Raw genomic sequence first — 7451 nt, forward strand, 5'->3', positions numbered from 1 at the left:
CTAAGACTCTCCGCATGTGGTTATTCTCTTGCTGACTTTGGAGGATGCCAGGAATAACAGAGCTGAAGTCAGAAAAGCTACAACTACAGTGTAAATTCGAGTCTTTTTTCTCTTGGTTTCTGTAATACCTGCCACAGTACTGTTCCAGCCTTGGCACACTGTAATTAGGTATAGTTATTGCTAAATTTAAAAAGTACCAAGAACAGTACATCACAACTCCCAGACTCATGCATTTAACTAGATTTATAGAAGAAAGAAAATGCAGCTCCTCAAGCTCTTGCTATGTTGCTTGCCTTCCTGCACTGGGCCAGGCATGTTGTTGAAACAATGAAGAGGAATTCTTAAGTTTCAGCATTTTGATAGAACTTGCTAGAACTCCACTGCAGGAAAGAAATAGTGTACTACCATGCTTGGTCATTAAGTCAAACAAAAAAGAAAAGAAAGTTGATAGGCTTTAAAACTGTAGTCGAGTTCTGACTTTGTGACTCTTTTCCTTTCTCTTTGGGTGCATGGATATATAATGACCCATCGTCTGGCTCCTGTGGGTCTGCTTTATGGCTTCTAGGACAGTAATTGATTGCTAATGTTTCAGGTTGGAGGAAAAGGGGGGAAGGATTGCAGGCTACTTTACAGCTTTAAACAGAAATCGAGAATTCACTGACAACCTTCAAAACTGTCTCCAAATATGCACTGCATGCTTGCTACACACTTAAGTGATGACAGAAGAAGGAAGACAAGAGGATTAACATTTATTCATTCTTTGGAACTTTTTTCAAAATCCAGCTTTTTGTAATAATGGTGAGTAAGAGGTGAAGGACAGCACACAGAGTAACAGTTTTTTTTTTTTTGCACGTCTGGACCCAATGTCTGAAATACACAGAAATGGGCTCAAAGAGCTTGGAAGAAAGCTATGATGTACAACTATGAATGTTGTTTTTCAGTTCAACTGCTGTGTTATTCTCAGCCAGTGTACACTGGATGGAAAATGCTCACATCTGTGCATGCCGAATTGAGCTCCAAGTGTAGTTGTTGAGGTTTGCTCTGCGCAGCTTATATATCCTCAGAAACTGCTTAAAACTGAGTACAGATTTCAGGTGCAGTTATTTTATGGAGTGATTTAACTTCAGTGACTTCAGCACTAATGTCTGTTTTTTACAAGTATGTAGGAAAGCAGAGTTGCTGCTCTCTTCTCTAACGCTTTATCTCTCTTCTGTGCAGAAGGGGGAAAACACCCTTAGTAATCCCAAATTGATAATTTAAGGCACAACTCGTACTTGCACCTTGCTACAGGATGTTCTCCAGACATATGATCAAGTGCCCTTTAAAATTAGCACTATTGTTCTTATCACTTGAGAACCAAGCAGGAGAAAGACAGCAAGACTAGAAAGGATGAATTTTCTGATGTCCAGCCACAAACAAGATGAATGCAGAAAGAAGTCTTTTTTGGTTTTTAGCTGAGCAATCTTTTATTTTCATTTTCTGACTTGCGAAGTATAAGATAACTTCCTGCAGAGGTGCAGAGATGCATGTAAACATATTTCAGCTAGCCCAGTCCACCTTTTTATATGAAAAAGACAGTCCATTAAAGGATGCTGAATGTGAGGAGATTAAAAGAAATAGATTTTTTCAGAAAAAAACCCAATCACTCAAGAAGCATTTCATTACTCAAACCCACCATTTAAGATTGCTCTTTTTCCTTCACTCATGGTGTTTGCACACTGGTATCTTGGAAGCAACTGAGCCTGTGCTTACCTGCAAAACAACTGTGAGGTTGACTTTGGCTTAGGTTTGGGCGAGCTGCAGTCCCACGGCCAAGTGCAGGAAGGCCAGTACCCTCCTCTTGGAACTGTGTTAGCAAACCCTGGGGGAAATGGGCTCATCTTCCTCCTCCAGTCTTGTGTAACCAGCAAATCATTTATCTTTCCATTTTCCTTTAAGCATTCCGCATTCTTCTGAAAAGCAATCTAGTAAATTCCACTCTTTCTTTTTGCCTTACTTTTTTTTTTTTTAGCTAATGCTTGGGCTCAAAATTTGCAGTAACATGGGTTGAGAAATTGCAAAGGGAACCCTGCAAAGCTAAATGGCTATTTTACTCTCAGTTTTTCATTAAACAAACACTTTTGTCAGTATTCAGCAACTGGGTATCACTTCTATAGGTGCTAAAATAATAATAATAAAAAATTTCTGATTTGCTTTATCTTCTCTCTCACATAATTCTTCTAGTTTTCAGTTGTTAATTGTTTATTTAAGACATAGATTTTTTCCTCATGAAACTGAAGCTGGGGTTTATTTCCTACTAATCTTGGAGGAAAGAAGGGAGGATTGCTTACTTATTCATTTGCTTTATTCAATACACAGTCAGGTTTCACTTCAGAGATACAAGTTCACTGCAGTCAAAAAGGGTATATGTCTTGCTGTGTGAAATGGCAAACTTTCTCCCACAATAAGAAATGAAAAATAATCCATGTCCTTAAACTTCTGTCCAGTGTCCAGAAGTTAAAGCAGTCCAAAGGCTACAATTATCCACAGATTTTTAATTGAGCCACATTGTTCTCACATCAAGTTTTTCTGTTTCTATTTACCTTCCTTTATGTAAAGCCAGGTTTTCTATTGTGTTCTGCCAGTCAAGCAGTGCAAAGTGTTTGGAAAACAGCTAATCATCATCTGGGGAGCTTTTATCCTAATCCCCCTACCTGTACTTGGCCCCACTGCAGGAGCAAGTTGTGGTAGTGTAGCCAGAGTCAGCAACCTGCTCTTACCACACAGGGGCAATTACCAGTGGTATGCTGCCATGCAGTGCACCAGGTAATGGAAAATGGCACACAGGTGGCACAGGGGCTAGAATTTCCCAGGTGAAGCACAGAGTAAAATGCAGTAAAACTGTGTTTAACAAAGCATGTGCTCTGCAAGTAGAGAGATGGCTCTTAACATGTGACAGAGAGTCAGGTTGTGCAGGGAACCTTTCAAGGAATGGGGAATTTTTTGCATTTTCCTAACCTTATTCATGCCTTCTTTTAATTGGTATCCTGAGTTGATTGAGTGAAAATTCAGCTATGTGGATCTTTCCCATGTAGAGGATGTTCTTAAAGAAAACGCCTTCCCCTTCAGAAGAACCATATTAGGATTCTTCATTGATTTGGTGTTCCAACTTTCCTGGGGTCCCTAGCAATGTACAGGGGTAATCAGAAAACTAGAGCCTGCAACCCCAGTTTTCTTTGTTGCAGAGTGCTTGGATTCATTAATATCAGAGGTCCTGCCAACCCCTCCTCAGTTGTAGCCCACTAGGTGGGCTGCTGAAGGCCTGGGAGCATAGAAAACAGCGCTCTTAAACAGAGGTGGACAACATAATTTCTAGCACCAGACAATGAACAAACAGCTACAATGGGAATAGCTGGAAGATTTTCATACAGATTCTTGTCTATTTCCACATATCTCTGGTAACGGCGGTGCTATCTTTTCCTGAGTGTGAAACACAATACACTAACAGCTTTGTTCAGAGTCAAGACCATAGACTTCCTCTGTGTCTCTAGCACAGCTGTTTCGAAGTGTTTTAAACCACTGGGCTGCTGCCAGACCTCAGTGTTTTTCTGATTTCCAAGATTTTTTTTTCAAATTTTTTAATTGAAAACTGTTTAATATATTTCTGCAAACAGCTCACCATGACTTTAGACCAGTGGTTTAGTGAAATGTTGGACATGAAAGGATTATACTCTGTGGATTTCTGCATTGAAATGCTTTTGGTAAATAAAATAAATACCACTAAAATTAATTATTTGCATCACTGCCCCATTTATCCTTTGTAGGAGAGAAAGACTGGACCACATCTTGTTCTGTGTAACTGTAATAGTGGCAGCTGATTAACTTAGTAAAATTAGAATTAATATTGCTGATTCACATTGGTGCAAAAATATCACTGATCAATACAGTATGTCTTCCATGAGTTGCTCCAAAGCCTGTCCCCAGGGTATCCAGGACAATGATGAAATTTGAATGTGATGATGTGTTTTAACAAACACCTTTCTAATGACTTTGTCCAAGAAAGGCAAGTGTCTAGCACCTGGGTAACCAGCATATTGCAGGAAGGCAGCATCTTTAGGGACTCTCCACACTACTTTATGCTTTTTAAGAATATAAAAGAGTTGAGACTTGGTGGGTGTTCTCTTCCTGCAGGTAGTTAAAATCAAGAGTTAAATATGAATTTTTCTTTGTGGATGCCTGAATTCATTGCTGAAGAGTGAAATACGAGAAGGTGTGGCATTTCAACTCTTACTGTTAACAGGGTCTGTGTTCCCAAGTCGTTAGAAGTGAATCCTATTGGCACATGTCCTGAACTGCTGAAACAAAAGGGTCTACCTTATGTGTTGGAGCAGCCTGAGATGTATTTTAGATGGGAATGTTTACAACCTGGCAATAAAAGCAAGCAGTGCTAATTGCACAGTGAGGTTTGCCAAGGTTGCAGGGAAACTCCCAGTGCATGTTACAGCAAATACCATTGAGACAATTAATCAGTGACTGGATCACAAGAACAAATACGGTAATACCGTGTTATGTTAGTAATGCCATTTGCTAGAACTAAAGTGGCCTGTCCTTTTGCTGCTTCTTGTGTAGAACATCTATGCTGATTGTGGGAAAGAGAAGGCAAACAGACCACAAAGAAACAGAGAGCGTTCACCACTGGTAATGTTTTTGTGCAATTCCTGCCATTCTTACTTTTCTTTTTCAGCTTCTGCCTCTATGCTTTCTGCTCCACTTCCACTGTCTCCAGTGACTTAGAGAAATATGCTGTTCCCCATGCAGTTCTGTATGAAGGGCAAGCATGACATGTAACTGCTTCTCTGATAAAAAGAACAGAGTGTGAAAGCAGTTTAGGGAAGCAAACAAAAACCCTGAAACAATCTCCATCCCTGATGGCTCTCTCAAAAGGTGTAAATTTAGCTTTGCCATTGTTGGCAGGGATTGCAGCTCTGTGTAGAACAAAGTTCCTGAATTCTTTGTGCAGCAGAGTAAGGGCAAGTCACTTGATTTACTGTAGCCTGAGTTTCTTTCTCTGTAAAACTAACTCATGCAGTGGATGGGCAACTCAATGAATCCTTTGGTCACTATGACTGAGGGACAGTAGCTTCAAGCAATGAATTATTCCTCTTTTGTTTACCTTAATCACCATGATAAATCAATGTAAATAGAAGCAGAAGAGCAATAAAAAAATAATTAAAAAAAAATGAAAATCACGCAGATGTGCAATAGCAAATAACCTGTAGTAATCCTGTCACTTGGTATATTACCTTCAGGTCTTCTTCAATTTGCCATACTTGTTCTTTGTTGATGTGTTCTCTATGCCTTATCTGAATCTAACTGTAAAATGTATCTGTCTCTTGTTTATCTGTGTACCATCACCTGTGGTGCTTCATGAAGAATAGTGTTGTTCAACATTTTTTGTAGTTATATTATTTCCAGTGATTAAAGTTTTAGTTTGCTTACAGATTAAGCTAACTGTTTCTGGGTTTGAAAGTCTGTACTATGTACTGTAATCCCTCTAATGATTTTAAATAAAGTGAACCAGAATAGCCTCATTCTGTCTTTTCCTAAGTGACAGACACAATGGCTGAAGAGTAACCAGGTAATTATAATTTGAAATAACAAAAGCTGCTAATTTTTATCCTTTGTGATTATTATTACTTACCACCAGCCCAACTCACTTTCATTGTACCCTTTCTGTTCCCATAGAGACATTCTCTAGAGAGGATCCCAAGAAAGGGAAAAGGGGGAAAAAATAAAACCAGACAAACTTACACTTAATGCCTTTATCTGTCCTATCCAATGATTCTGTATTTAACTTTTTTTTTTTGTAACACCCTGAAAGTTAACAAATGGATTGATTTCTGAACTCCTAATCTCTGTCTTATATTGCTGTACCTTCCTTCCCAGAGTTTGGGAATCAGGTATGCTGTGGCATTTGGACTTGAATCAAGTATAAATGCCAGTCAATTGACTTTACTCCATCTGATGGATATTTCCCCTACTTAAGAGTATCAGTTGAGTGTTTTCTCTTCAGTGAGAAGCTGCTTTCATCCAATTTTTGTTGTGGTCACTGTTGTAATATCTCCTATGACACTGTTTTCTCTTAGTGTTTTCTGTAAAGGACCTCCTCACTTGCAACCTCTGATGGCTCAGACAATTATTGAACACAGCCCTGGTTTTGATGCAAGAGGGAACATAGCTAGAACATCTGACATCGCCAGAGCTGTGATCGTACTGGGGCTGTTTACCACTGACTTCACCTAGAGGAAGACCTTGCCAAGGATCTCCAGCATATACTTTGCAGGTGTTTCTTAGGATGCCTAGAATTTCTGTTAAGTTGTTCTCGGCAGAAGTTAAGGTGTCTGGGAAACCAGCTTTTCAAGAAGAAAATGAAACTGAGTGTTTTTAAAAATAAATTGACAAATTCAGTGTGTGAGTCCCCAAAGAAATAGTTTGTATTGACCTCTTAGGAGGCTACTGGGCAAGATCTGGAGCTGTGTCTGAGCCATGCTTTGCATGGCTCAGCAATAGGCCTCTCAAGGCAGCACCCCCCATTTTTCACCACAGGATTGCTTGTTCATGGACAGCTGTATTGATCCAGGGCCAGACAACCACTGATACTCTGACTTTTTGCTCCAGGAATCTCCCAGTGCTGCAGAAGTCCTCCTCTGGCAGACTGTGCTCCCTTTGTCATCTCTGATCACTGCCTTGCTGAAGGGGCACACCATGGGACAGCTGCAGTCAAAGGTGATCCAAAAATATGTGTTGGTCAGGAGATGCACGAGGGCATGAGAAGCAAGGGGAGGTGCAAAGGCTAGGAGGTTTAGAAAGCTGGATTAGGGGAGGTGTGAGGAGTATGTCGAGGTATTGGCCTAGGTTATATTTTTGTACTTGCTAGCCTCCTGATCTTCTCCCCTTCCTGTGATTCCACATATAGCTGTGAACCCTGGTTCTGGCTACATGTTGTTTCTGGCCCACATTTTTTCCTCTTCATAGTCTTGCTAATGCTTCGTAGAACCTGAGTAAGGCAATTACAATGACTACATAATCACGTACAAACATTTCCCTCATAACAAAAGTGATCAAAGCCATTGGACTGCCATGCAGTTTTGCTGCTGTGATAACCCAGGGCTGGCCTTCCACAGCCCACCTTTCCACAGCCCTTTGCGAAGACTTGCCCTTACCCAGACTTCCATTAAGTGGATTACTCAGAAGCAGGGTGAGGCAAATAGGGTTGGGAGCACACAGAACTTCAGGGCTGTTCGGTCCCCAGATCCATGCTGGTGGAGGCAGGGACCAGCTCTGATATTCCATGCAGTGACTCCTCCAGTGCTGCAGCTGGCTCCTGTAAAACCAGTTCAAGGATGAGGATCCCCCAGGCCTGTATTTGCATAGGATTCCTCAGCACACATCTTCTCTGACTGTTAACGTGA

The sequence above is a fragment of the Egretta garzetta genome, unplaced genomic scaffold, assembly GCF_000687185.1.
Source record: "Egretta garzetta isolate BGI_Z169 unplaced genomic scaffold, ASM68718v1 scaffold175, whole genome shotgun sequence".
Taxonomy (NCBI): Eukaryota; Metazoa; Chordata; class Aves; order Pelecaniformes; family Ardeidae; genus Egretta; species Egretta garzetta.